This window comes from Triticum urartu, chromosome 3A (genome assembly GCF_056163025.1).
Source record: "Triticum urartu cultivar PI428250 chromosome 3A, HENAU_Tu73, whole genome shotgun sequence".
In the NCBI taxonomy this organism is placed as follows: domain Eukaryota; kingdom Viridiplantae; phylum Streptophyta; class Magnoliopsida; order Poales; family Poaceae; genus Triticum; species Triticum urartu.
Genome location: NC_141875.1, coordinates 89,773,878 through 89,788,542, shown reverse-complemented (window position 1 = coordinate 89,788,542; position 14,665 = coordinate 89,773,878).

The following is a 14,665-nucleotide window of genomic DNA, read 5'->3' as shown; positions in this document are numbered from 1 at the left end:
GATGAGGAACAAGAGCACCTTCCCAGCTATGATCCTTCCTGACTCGGTCCGGGGCTGGCAGTCGACTTGGTTTTACTGTAAGGACCAGCCGACCCCGGGTTAGTCGACTGGACTTCCTCCCTTTTCTCTGGCTCGAGTGGAGAAGCCCTTCTCCCCGAAGGTGGTCCCACAAGAGAAGGCGCAGGTCAAGCTACTGGTCAAGCGGGTCGTCCAACTCGTCCGCGATGGGGTGACCGGGATGGACCTGCTGGAGGTCTTTCTCGGTCGATGCACCCAACCGTTTCAGGCTCGTGATCATCCAATGTGGATGTACTCTGGACTCGAGGACTCCACTCGGATCCACCCGGAGGACGTCAGTGAGGACATCTTGGAGAAGTGGCTGATGGGAATCACCAGCAACAAAGACACCCCACGGGGGTCTAGGAGGGTGATTCCATTCGACCACTCGTGCCAGCCGGAGCAGGTATGATTCTGTTTTACCAAGTATCTTTCCGATTCACTGCGTAACACCTTGTTGATTGTCGACTGAATTTCTTCTGATCGTTGTCTTTTCAGGCCCTCATTGACATGTACTCGATGCCCAATGGAGTGCAGGAGCAAGACGTCAAGGAAGGAGCGAGCGGGGGCGAGAGCGGCGAGTGGCGCTCGGATGCCGAGGAGGACGAGGAGAGCGACGAATCAACTGAAGACGAAGAGGTCGACTCGCCTCCTTGCAGGGAGAGGAGATCCAAACACGCTCACGATCCGGTGAGCACTCCGGACCTGGTGACATCGCCTACTGGGCAGTCTTTGAAGCGTCCCAGGACGTCTTCCGCAGCGCCGATCGAGAAGGCTCCAAAGCAGCTCAAGGTTCTGCCGCCTCCTGCGCCAAAAGCACCGAAAGCCACCCCCTCCAAACTGCCAAAAGCTCTGCCCAGGATCAAAGCGACCATCCCTACCATCTCCGGGTAATCATCTGACTTGTTTTTTTTGTGTTGACTCGAACAACAGAACATAACCGACTGGGTGTGGGTCTTTGCAGTGCTGCTACATCAGGAACCTCTTCTCTCTAGTACCGAGATGGAAGACGCGGTCACCTCCAACCCAGGTAAAAACTCTTATGATCTTGCTCTTGGCTACTCGGCCGATTGAATTCTAGAGGTTTACTTTAGAGTCGACTGATCTTCTCCGCAGCTCCGCCCAACGTCATTGATCTCCCAGATGACGATGAAGATGTGGCTCTTAGGCCCAGGAAGAATAAAAAAGCGACGGCTGGTAAGGCGTCTCAGCAGGGACCAACGACAACACCAACCGTTTATCAATCTGAAGATGCGGGCGGGGCCTTTATGACCTTCGCTGTACCCTTGTCGAGTGAGCGCCCCGCACCGTCGACTGTACCGGTGATTCCTTCAGTCGTCCCATCTCACGCCTCGAAGGTCCAAGCTGCTGCACCCGGGTCATCTGCTCTCTTCTTCACCAGCTACCCCATTCCGGACAACCAGTCGGAAGCGGCTGCGGAAGCCATCCGACAGGCTGACGTGATGATGGAGCGGATGAAGACGGTGCATGAGAATAGCCAGGCTGCCTACGACGCCAACGCTGCTCTCCGGGCCAATGTCCAGGTAAGAAGACTTTTCGACTGCCCTTGTTCTATCAGGATATGCTACCCGAAAAATTTTCTTCTATACAATCTCCTTTTGTTTGCGTCGAATCAGTGCACCCAGTGGGTGTTGTGTTGTCTTTGGTAGTTGCGTTCTTCCACTCGGTCTGGGCGAGTAGGGTCTGAACCGGTGGGGGCACGCTAAGTGCACCCACTGGGTGTAGTCCCCGAGACCGCAGTTGACTGCTGGCAGTCAACTGGGGTTTGAGTTCTACCTTCCTTTCTTTTCTTCCACTCGACTCAAGTGGACCAGTCGAGTAGGATCTGAATTGGTGGGGGCACGCTAAGTGCACCCACTGGGTGTAGACCCCGAGACCGTAGTCGACTGCTGGCAGTCGACTGGGGTCTGAATAGTGTTTTTTATACTCGACCCGGGCGGACCGATCGAGTTGGGTCTGAATCAGCGGGGGCACGCCAAGTGCACCCGCTGGGTGTAGCCCCCAAGACCGCAGTCGACTGTGTGCGGTCGGCTGGGGTCTAAGCGAACTTCTTTAAGTTTTATCCACTTGGAAGTGAACAACCTTTGATCTTGTCGATTGACATGTCTTTTGCCTTCTACAGAAGTCTTGTTCTCTCATTTCCAAGTTTGCTGAACTTGAGGAGAAGCAGAGGCAACTCAACCTCGACTTGGAGTTGGCCCAGCAGAATCTGAAGAAACCTCAAGACAAAGCTGCTGGTATGGAAGGTAACTGCCCGTCGACTGTTTTTTTAAAACATTTCTTTGAGCTCTTGTCTGATCCGATTGCTTCTTTTGCAGAGAAAATGAAGTTGGCCATAGAGAAGAAGGACTCAGACCTCGCCGCTGCACAGAAGGAAGCCCAAGACAAAACTGCCCTCGCAGGCCGGAAGCTGGCTTCAGTCAAAACACTGGAAGGGGAGGTGACCAAGCTGAAGTCTTGTCTCAACGAAAAGCTGGAGTCTGCGGTCCACAACGAGAAGCTTTATCTTATGCTGGAAGGTATTTCTTTTAGATCGACTGTGTTGATGCTTGCGAACGGATCCTATCCGGTCGACTAACTAATTTTTGGCTGCAGAATTCTGCCAAGACTTTGACGAGGAAACTGGAAAGGTCGAGATGGGTCTAGACCCTATCGCTTCTCTAGTTTGCGATGAAACTGCAATGAACGTGCTCCGACTGGAGTCTCGTGTCGCCAACGTCACAAGCTACCTCGCGCGCCTGAAGGAGGCAGTCTCACGAGTCGGCTCATTGCTCTGGCCAAGGGCGACGCTTCAAAATGACTTGGAATCCCTGATGGCTCGACTCAACGAGATCCCTGACCAAGTGCAGGAATGGAAGAAGTCCTCTGCCCGGTGTGGTGCTGATGTGGCGCTGTCTTTGGTGCGAGTCCACTGCAAGGAAGCTCGTGAAGACAAGCTGATGGCGATCAAGGTCGCTAACACCAAAAAGCATGACTTCCAGTCCTTCATGGAGACCTTCATCGCTGCTGCCACTCGGATCGCAGATGGGATCGACCTGGACGAATTCGTCGAGCCTGCTAGCCCTCCTCCTACCGAGTGAACAAACTTATGAGACTTGAATCTGCTTTAAATTTGCCTCGGAATGCCGAGTGGTTGCTGTAACCGTTAAACTCCTTCAGGCTTGATGCTCGAATACTTTTGGTTTGCTGCTTGGAACCTTAGGATTTATCCGAACTTGGTTTATTTCTGAGTATGCTTGCGTTTTGCCTTCAAGTGGACTTTGCTCCGGAGACGCAGTTCTGAGATGGCGACTCCAGTCGACCTGCGCTTCGTCGCCCTTGCGGATAGGGATGGAGCGCATGTTCTACTTGTTTCGTAGCTTCGAAGGAGAAGGTTGCAGTCGACCTGCACCTCGTCATCCTTGCGGATAGGGATGGAGCACACGTTGTACTTGTGCCATAGCTCCGAAGGAGAAGGTTGTAGTCGACCTCCACCCTGTCATCCTTGCGGATAGGGATGGAGTGCACGTTGTACTTGTGTCGTAGCTCCGAAGGAGAAGGTTGTAGTCGACCTGCACCTCGTCGTCCTTGCAGATTGGGATATGTTTCGAACTTAGGCGAGTACTGGACTGCAGCTAAGCCTCCGAGTGGGAGGGCTGCTCTCCACTTGGTAGGATTTTACAAACTTAGGCGAGTATTGGACCGCAACTAAGCCTCTGAGTGGGAGAACTTAGGCGAGCACTGGACTGCAGCTAAGCCCCCGAGTGGGAGGACTGCTCTCCACTCGATAGGATTTTTTAAACTTAGCCGAGTACCGGACTGCAGCTAAGTCTCCGAGGGAGAGAACTTAGGCGAGTACTGGACTGCAGCTAAGCCCCCGACTGGGAGGATTGCTCTCCACTCGGTAGGATTTTTTCAAACTTAGGCAAGTGCCGGTACTGCAGCTAAGTCTTCGAGTGAGAGAACTTAGGCAAGTACTGGACTGCAGCTAAGCCCTCGAGTGGGAGGGCTGCTCTCCACTCGGGAGTATTTTACAAACACAGGCGAGTACTGGACCGCAGCTAAGCCTTCGAGTGGGAGAACTTAAGCGAGCACTCGACAGCAGCTAAGCCCCCAAGTGGGAGGACTGCTCTCCACTCGGTAGGATTTTTCAAACTTAGGCGAGTGCCGGACTGCAGCTAAGTCTCCGAGTGAGAGAACTTAGGCAAGTACTGGACTGCAGCTAAGACCCCGAGTGGGAGGATTGCTCTCCACTCGGTAGGATTTTTTCAGACTTAGGCGAGTGCCGAACTGCAGCTAAGTCTACGAGTGAGAGAACTTAGGCGAGTATTGGTCTGCAGCTAAGCCTCCGAGTGGGAGGATTGCTCTCCACTCGGTAGGATTTTTTCAAACTTTGGCGAGTGCCGGACTGCAGCTAAGTCTCTGAGTGAGAGAACTTAGGCAAGTACTAGACTGCAGCTAAGCCCCCGAGTGGGAGGATTGCTCTCCACTCGGTAGGATTTTTTCAAACTTAGGCGAGTGTCGGACTGCAGCTAAGTCTCCGAGTGAGAGAACTTAGGCGAGTACTGGACTGTAGCTAAGCCCTCGAGTGGGACGATTGCTCTCCACTCGGTAGGATTTTTTTTTGAACTTAGGCGAAATGGATTCGCAGCTAAGCCTCCCAAATGAGAGGCTTGCTCGTCACTCGGTAGGATTTTCTTTCGAACTTAGGCGAAACAGATTCGCGGCTAAGCCCACCCACTAGGGGATTTTAGAGGTAAATGAGAAAAACAACAATCGTATGAGAGGACTGTAAAGCTCTTGTCTTTGGTAAATAAATTACAAAGGTGTTTGTTATTACATTTTATTCGAACGTGTGCTTAAGTATAAAAGGGGCGGAGCAGCTCCGTGTTCCAGGCTCGTGGCTCATCCTTCTGATGCTCAACACTTTAAAGATGGTATGCTCCATTGTGGAGAACTTTGGTGATGATGAAGGGGCCTTCCCAAGCCGGGGCGAGCTTGTGTGGTTTCTGTTGATCCACTCGAAGAACCAGGTCTCCTTCTTGGAAGGCTCGACCTCTCACATTTCTGGCATGGAATCGACGCAAGTCTTGCTGATAGACGGTCAACCGGATCAAGGCCATCTCTCTTTCCTCCTCTAGGAGATCGAATGAATCTTGCTGGGCCTGCTCTGCTTCATCTTCAGAGAAAAGCTTGACTCGGGGTGCATTGTGGAGCATGTCACTTGGTAGAACAGCTTCGGCTCCATAGACCAAAAAGAAAGGAGTTCGTCCAGTCGACCAGTTGGGAGTTGTCCTCAAACCCCACAGAACTTACGGAAGTTCATCGTCCCAAGCGCCTGCTGTGTGTTTGAGATCACGCATCAGTCGGGGTTTCAATCCTTTGAGAATTAGGCCATTGGCTCTTTCTGCTTGTCCATTCGACTGCGGGTGAGCGACTGAAGCATAGTCGACTCGTGTGCCTTGAGAAGCGCAGAAAGCTCTAAACTCATCAGAATCGAAATTCAATCCGTTGTCAGTGATGATGCTGTGGGGGACTCCATATCTGAATGTTAATTCTCTGATAAAACTGACAGCAGTGCTAGCTTCAAGATTCTTGATAGGTTTAGCTTCGATCCATTTGGTAAACTTGTCGACTGCAACGAGCACATGAGTGAAGCCGCTCCTACCAGTTCTCAGTGCTCCAACCATATCCAGTTCCCAAACAGCAGAGGGCCAGACGAGGGGAATGGTCTTCAGGGCTGACACTGGCTTGTGAGACATGTTGGAGTAAAACTGGCAGCCTTCGCATCTGTCGACTATATCTTTCGCCATTTCATTTGCTCGTGGCCAAAAGAATCCGGCTCGGTATGCTTTTGCCACGATGGCCCGAGAGGACGCATGGTGACCACAGGTCCCCGAGTGGATGTCATTGAGGATCATTCGACCTTCTTCTGGCGTTATGCATTTCTGACCGACTCCAGTCACGCTTTCCCTGAACAACTGTCCTCTTATCACAGTAAAGGCCTTGGATCGACGGACGATCTGCCGAGCCTCTTCTTCATCTTCTGGGAGTTCTTTTCTAAGGATGTACGCAATGTACGGCACTGTCTAGTCGGGTGTGATGACCAGAACCTACATGATCAGGTCGACCACTGCTGGGACCTCGACTTCAGTTGGATCTGTGGTGCTCTTAGGTTGCGGGGGCTCTTCAGTAAAATGATCTTGTTGAACTGTCTATGTGTGAATATGTTCCAAAAACACATTGCTAGGAATGTCTTCTCTCTTGGAACATATCTTTGCCAAGTCATCGGCTGCTTGATTTTTCAGTCGGGATATGTGATGGAGCTCTAACCCCTCAAACTTCTTTTCCAACTTCCTCACCGCGTTGCAGTAACCAGTCATGGCTGGGCTTCTGACGTCCCACTCCTTCATCACTTGATTGACTACCAAATCTGAGTCGCCGTACACCATATGGCGACGGACGCCGAGTGAGATGGCCATACGCAACCCATTCAGGAGTGCTTCATATTCAGCTTCATTATTGGAAGAATCAAAGTGGATCTGGAGTGTACCAGAACCACCCCAGCACCGGAACCATTCAACATTTTGGATCCATCAAAGAACATGGTCCAGTGCTCCGAGTGAACTTGAGTCGGCAGTTGTTGTTCAATCCACTCGGCGAGGAAATCTACTATTGCTTGGGACTTAATAGCTTTCTTTGCCTCATATTTGATATCTAAGGGAAGGAGTTCAATCGCGCATTTTTCCACTCGATCAGTTGCATCTCTGTTGTGCAGAATCTCTGACAATGGAGCGACGCTGACGACTGTAACAGAGTGATCAGAGAAATAGTGTGCAACTTTCTTCGTGGTAATGTAAATTCCATAAACGAGCTTCTGATAGTGCGGATATCTCTGCTGATGGAGTCAGAACTTCAGAAATATAATAAACTGGGCGCTGAACTTTGTAGGTTTTTCCCTCTTCTTCCCGCTCGACCATAAGTACTGTACTGACGACTTGTCCAGTGGCTGCTATATAAAGTAGTAAAGGCTCTTTCTTGATTGGGGCAGCAAGCACTGGCTGGGTGGAAAGCAGGGCTTTTAGTTTTGCAAATGCTGCATCAGCTTCAGGAGTCCACTCGAACTTATCTGATTTCTTCATCAATCGGTAAAGAGGTAGTGTGTTTTCACCGAGGCGAGAAATGAATCGACTTAAGGCGGCCAAGCAACCAGTAAGCTTCTAGACATCATGCACACGCACCGGGCGTTTCATTCGGAGTATAACACCCACTTTCTCTGGGTTAGCATCGATCCCTCGTTCAGAAACGAGAAAACCGAGTAATTTTCCGCCCGGAACACCAAACGTGCACTTTGATGGATTAAGGTTGATATCATACCCTCTAAGGTTGGCAAAGGTTTCAGCAAGGTCAGTCAGTAGGTCGGAACCTTTACGTGACTTAACCATGATGTCATCCATGTATGCTTCCACATTCTGACTGATCTGAGTGAGCAGGCACTTCTGAATCATTTGCATGAATGTGGCTCCAGCATTCTTCAAACCAAATGGCATTGTGACATAATAGAAGCACCCAAACGGGGTGATGAAAGCTATTTTTATCTCGTCGGTTCCGTACAGACGGATCTGGTGGTACCCGGAGTAGGCATCCAAAAAGGACAAACGCTCGCACCCCGCAGTCGAGGCGACTATCTGGTCGATGCGAGGGAGAGGAAAGTGATCTTTCGGGCATGCTCGATTGATATGCTTGAAGTTAATGCACATGCGAAGTGAGTCATCCTTCTTTGGGACCATGACAACATTGGCTAACCACTTGGAGTGGTAAATCTCTCGGATAAATTCAGCTGCCAAAAGCCGAGCCACCTCTTCACCGATTGCCTTTCTCTTCTGTACGGCGGACCATCGAAGATGTTCTTTGACTGGTTTCACTTTTTGGTCGACTCGCAAATGATGTTCAGCCAGTCCCCTGGGAACACCCGTCATGTCTGAAGGTTTCTATGCAAAGATGTCCCAGTTCTCACGGAGGAACTGGATGAGCGCTTCTTCCTATTTGGAGTCAATTGTGGTCGAAATGTGAGTCGGAGCAGCATTGGGGTCTGTCGGGTGAATGTGAATCGACTTCGTTTCACCAGACGATTGGAATGCTGAATCTGTGGCTGGCTTCTTGGCTCGCAAAAAATCACTCGGTCTACATTTTTCTGGAATTCTTGCAATTCTGCCACGGCCATCTGTGCATCGACAATCTTTGAACCCTTATGGAAGCACTCTTCTGCCTTCTTCCGATTACCAGTGATTGTGATCACCCCTTTGGGACCAGGCATCTTCAATTTGAGGTATAGGTAACATGGTTGAGCCATAAAACCTGCATAAGCGGGCCTGCCCAGAATGGCATGATAGGCACTCTGGAAATCCACAACTTCAAATGTCAACTTTTCTTTACGGTAATTCTTGGAATCACCAAAAACCACATCGAGAGAAATCTGGCCGAGCGATGCGGCCTTCTTGCCTGGAATGACCCCATGGAAACTCATATTGCTTTCACTGAGTCTGGACATCGGAATGCCCATTCCCTTCAACGTCTCTGCATACAGTATGTTCAGGCCACTGCCACCATCCATCTGGACCTTTCTTAGTCGAGAGCCTTCGACCACCGGGTCGACCACCAGTGCTTGCCTCCCAGGGGTGGCTATGTGCGCTGGATGATCAGGCTGTTCGAATGTAATGGCAGTCTGCAACCACTTCAAATAACTGGGTGTCACCGAAGCGACCATGTTCACTTCTCTGTTGATGACTTTCAATCGACTTTTGCTCTCAACATCAGCAAAAATCATCAGAGTGGAATTCACGTGGGGATAACCATCATCATCTTCTTCCTCATCCTCAGCCTTGTTTGCTTCCTTCTCCTTTTCCTTGGGATGTTTCTCTCGAAATTGCTGGATTAGGAGTCGACACTACCGAGTGGTGTGCTTCGGATAAATGAAATTACCCTTTTCATCTTTTTTGGTGTGGATGTGGCACGGCAGATCCAGCACGTCATTTCCATCTTGATATTTTACTTTCTTGGGGTTCCACGGCCCTTTGGGCTTCCCCTTGAACTTTCCTTGAACCAGAACTAAGGCTTCCCAGGAGCAGCTTGCTCAGCCTTGCACTTCTGTTTTTGACTGGAGTTTCCTCCTCCGGCTTCATGGGCGACTGCTTTATGCTTGCCACTCCGGAGTCTTTCTTCTTCACCATTGGCATACTTGGTGGCAATCTCCATCATCCAAGTCAGAGTCATATTTCCTGTCCGACCGAATTCAGATTCAACTCCCGATACCTGACACCTTCCTTAAAGGCACAAATTGCCTGATGATCAGACACATCCTCCACCGTGTGGTGCAGGGTGATCCATCTCTGGATATAATCCCTCAAAGTTTCATTCGGTTTTTGAACACAACACTGTAATTCTGTCAAACCTGCCGGCCGCTTGCAAGTGCCCTCGAATGTTCTGACAAACACTCGGGCGAGACCTTCCCAAGTATAAATACTGCTAGGTGCCAACTGATTCAGCTATGCACTAGCCGCGCCCTCCAACATCAGAGGAAGGTGTTTCATGGCCACTTCATCATTGCCACCACCAATCTGGATAGCTACTCGGTAGTCTTCAAGCCAGGTGTCAGGCTTGGACTCACCAGTGAACTTACTGACTCCAGTCGCCAACCTGAAGTTGGGGGGAATCACTGCAGCCTGATGGCTCTGCTGAAGCACTCTGGACCTGAGACATGCACCCTGCTGCTGGTTTGCGGATCCCTGTCATGGCCCTCTCGGTGAGCTCTGTTTCTGTCGACCAAGACCTGAACGAGAATAGATCTCGCATCAAAGCCTGGCTCCCTGGGGTCGACTGGAATTCCTCGCCCAACGCTGTGAGGGCGCTTGTCTTCATGCTGCCAAGGCACGTATGACCCACTCCTTGGGGGAGGCGTGGGCACTCGACGACGATCATCGCGATCGACTCGGTGATCATACTGCTCACGTTTTCTGTACTGATCTTGTCGATCTCCATGTCCCTCATGCCTCGAGGACGATCTTAGGCTGTGGGCCGACTGAACTGTGTCTGCAACCATGGATCTGCTATGGATCCTATTCCACGACTGAGATACGGCTGTGTTCTGTTCCCCCGCCGCTCGGAGCAAAGCTCGGATCTACACCAAACCTCGGCCAGCTTCTGACTGGGAAGGTTGGATCGACTCCGCTATCCGGGCAACAGCTGCTAGATTCTGGATCAGGGTTCGGTATACCTAAGTCGGAGGTGGAAAAAGTTGGCATCGACTAGATTCGGGAGCACGTTGCCGAGCGCGATCGTCGAGTGCGCGCTGGAGGTTTTCCAGTCGAGTGCGCTCAGACAAGTTGTCCAAGCGCGCCTGCTCTAAGGCCTGGGCCTCAGGAGTTTCTCCAACTATAGGAGTGTGCAGTGCATCCATGTTCCGGCGGCGAAGTTCCTCCCTCTGCTGGGAAGAGAGGGGTTCGGGGTGGTACTCTTCATGAACGCGCGATCGATCGCCATCCCCATCACCTTCGTCTTCACGGGTGAAGCCAGGAGGACCGCGTGGTCCATTGACCATCAAAACTTCTGCCGCTGGGTCGCTGCTGTCGCACTCGGATACAGTCTCTACGGAGCCAGTCGACAGATCGAACAAGCCGTAGAGAGTTTCGTCGGGCTCGATTGCCGCGACTTGAGGGATGGCCGACTGGCGGGCCACCACATGCCTCACCCACCACTGAAGCCTCGACCGACCGGAACGCTTGCTCCGGCGGGCTGCAGGGAGGGGGAAAGCTGCTAGAGCCAACTGATACTGGGTCGACGGCTGCCGCAGGAGGACGCCGCGGACGCACGCGCGAAAGTGCGTCGCCCCGCGGACGGGGAGTGCGCCGACGTCGAGTGGAGCCTCTTGAAGCCAAGCGGAGTCATCGGCGATAAACACGAGCGCACCGAGACGGTTCTCGCGGCCCTCAGCCAAACCTCCGCCTAAGACCATGATGACGGGGATTGGAAAACTTGCAACTTCTCCAAAAAATGCTAAGACACCCGCCCGACGGTGGGCGCCAACTGTCGTGGTTCTAAGCCTGACAGTAGAATAGGGGGGTAGGAATGTAGAGGCAAGATCCTAGCTGTGGAGGAGTTGTACACGCGAGTTTTACGAGCTCAGGCCCTTCTCAGAGGAAGTAACAGCCCTACGTCTCGGAGCCTGGAGGTGGTCGACTGGATATATGCGTGTGAATTACAAAAGGTGCGAACCCTTGTCCCAGAGGAGGGGGTGGCTTATATAGAGTGCGCCAGGACCCCAGCTCCCCTCGGTTACTCAAGGTTCAATGTTCATAAAGGAGGAGCGTTACTGGTAAAGTCCAGAGTAAAGTGCTATAAATGATTATTAAAGCTATGACTTAAATCCTGACCGTTGTAGAGTGAGTGGCTTCACATCTTCTGGTGGTCGAGTGGTTGTTTGCATGGTCGAGTGTCTTTAAAGCTGTCAAGTGGAACATAACTTCATGGTCGAGTGGATGATGATCTCTCTTCGACTGCTTCTGGTTCTTTTAGAGATGTCCTTGGGGAGGCTATCTTGGACAGATCCATGACCCTACCCTAGGTACATAGCTTCGTCAGGGCCATGGATGGGATCTCTTGGGTACAGAAGGTTGCGGTGGTGGAAATAGGATTTTGTGGTGCTCCTGGATGTTTGCGGGGTATATGGATATATATATAGGAGGAAGAAGTGGGTCGGTGGAGCAACAAGGGGCCCACGATGGAGGAGGGCATCGGGAGGGGAATCATCGCCACGGTGATCGTCTTCATCAACATCACCATCATCATCATCACCCTCATCTCTTTTACGCGGTCTACTATCCCGCACCCCACTGTAATCCCTACTTGAACATGGTGCTTTATGCCACATATTATGATCCAATGATGTGTTACCATCCTATGATGTTTTGAGTAGTTATCTTTTGTCTTTCGGTTGATTTATGATCTAGATTGGTATGAGTTGTATGTTTTACTTTGGTGTTGTCCTATGGTGCCCTCCGTGCTGCGCAAGCGTGAGGGGTTCCCACTGTAGGGTGTTGCAATATATTTATGATTCGCTTATAGTGGGTTGGTGAGTGACTGAAACACAAACCCGAGTAAGGGGGTTGTTGCGTATGGGATAAAGAGGACTTGATGCTTTAATGCTATGGTTGGGTTTTACCTTAATGATCTTTAGTAGTTGCGGATGCTTGCTAGAGTTCCAATCATAAGTGCATATGATCCAATTAGAGAAAGTATGTTAGCTTATGCCTCTCCCTCATATGAAACTGCAATAGTGATTACCGGTTTTGTTAACGATTGCCTAGGACAATTCCGCACACCGATCCACCATTATTCCACACTCGCTATTTATAATATTTAGTAATATATTTTGTAACATCCCAAATTTTCAATTTGGAATGTTATACATTAGATCATCATGCATATCATATTTTATTTTGCATTTTGGTTGATCCTAGAAATTCTACGCAACTCAATGACCCACGGAGAGAGTTGGGGATTTCGTTATTTTCATATTTGAGTTCTCTCAAATTTTGAGAATAGGATCATTTGATTTTATTTATTTGATCATCAATTATTTCTATTACAAAAATATGAGAGAGGGAATAAAATGACTTTCCCAAAATAAAGAAATATTGAGGATTTAATAATAAATTCAAATAATATTTTATTTCGGAGTTTTTCGGTGTTTTATTTGAATTTAGGAAAAAAGTGCGTTTTTCAAAATTGCATTTAGGTCCCAAATAAATGTTCACCTTGTGCGGCTTGATTTTAGAAGCCCGTGAAAATTTATTTTGGAATTTTGGGAGTCCGTTTAGTATTTCTTTTTATTTTTTTCTTTCGAGTGGAATAATTAAAAAAAACGAACGGACTTCGGGCCGTACCCGAGCGGGACACCGCCCGGGGGCAGCCTCTAAATAGCGCCGCCCCGAGCCGCCCCAGCCCATCAGCCCCGCCTTGATCCGCGCACGCCGCCGGAGCCGCCGCCGACGATCCCGGCACCCGAGGTTCGTCGTGCCTCGTATTCCGTGCCAAAAAAAAGAGAAAAAAAAATTCGGTGTTCGTCGTTTTTCTTTTTCTCGGATTAAATCCGCGATTTTTCTGATCGCGATTCCTAAACCGATTTTCGTTTTAGTTTAACTTTTCGCTCGTTTATCGGAATCAGGCGATTCAAGCGCCTAGAGTTTTGTCTCGAAACCCTCTATCCGTTTAACCAACTTAAACAAGTTTTTGCTACTGTAAAATTTTCCCTAGATCCAGATTACTAGAACGAAGTTGTTTTCTTTCGCCGTTTGTTTTTCGTTGCTTCGTTCGATTTGATTCTTTTTGCCAACCGGAGTTCTTAAGTTGAACCTTCTGGTTAGATCTCTTATTTGAGTTTTACCTATGCATTAGATGAGTACTTATTGTATGCTTGTTTGTTTGTCTGCGATAGAATACCCGGAGTGCGTCGCCTGTTACTTCGAATCGTTAGGTTTCGCGGATCATCAGCAAGGCAAGTAACACTTTGATCATACCTTTTCTACTAGCCAGTTTTATTGCATTAGATCAATCCTCACACATTGCATGATTAGGATCTAATTAAATTGTGGGATGGGAAGTAGATGAGGTAGTACCTATTACCTGTTTATTATCAAACCTTTGGGAGTTACTTCTACGTTTGCTTATTATGCCATGCTATGCTAGTAGACGTGGATTGGGTGAGTGATATCCATGACAGATGTGAGATTGTTAATTAATGGTTTATCTAAGGTGGCAACTTAAACACACATCTGGGTGGATTGAGGCACCTGGGTATTCCAGGACTTGCCTGTTTTCTTTCGGACCGCCACCCAGGCTCAAAGGGATCATGAGACTATTCATACTAGAAACTTCCGTGTGCAGCCACAAGCTATTATGGGCTCTAGCATAGTTGACTAAGTTGTGCGAACTCTTACAGTGGTAGACTAGCAGATGTAGGGGATGTAGGTGGTACGGTCTACCCGATCGTAAGGTGCTAGCGCTTCTGAAAGACTATGTCTCGGTCATCCGTCTTCTCAAACGCCATGTAGTGCAACAAACCAAACGGAGGCGATCGAGTCTTGTGGGGAAAAGTGCGCAAACCTCTGCAGAGTGTAATAAACTAATCATGGTTAGCCGTGTCCCCGGTTATGGACATCTTGAGTACCTAGTACCTGGATTTTCATGTGAATCTCAACATGTTACTCTAAATTAATTTTGTTGGGTTAAGTTTAACGATGATGTTTAATTGGGATTGAGGATGCTGTCAACCATTCTCAATGTTTAACAACCACCATGATAGTAATTAAATTTTATTCCTTTGAAGTAGGGAAAAATTGACTTTACGCAAAACTGTAACCATAGAGCTTTCCACCAGCCAAATACGCATGTAGTATAGCTGTTTCATTCCATTACTCTCTATGTGTTACCTTGTCAGCATATTCCATGTGCTGTCCCATTTTCGGGCTGCAACGTTAATGTTGCAGACTTTTCAGACGACGATTAAGGAGTTTTTAGGTCGTGGTTCTATACTCAATGATGCCGTTGGAGT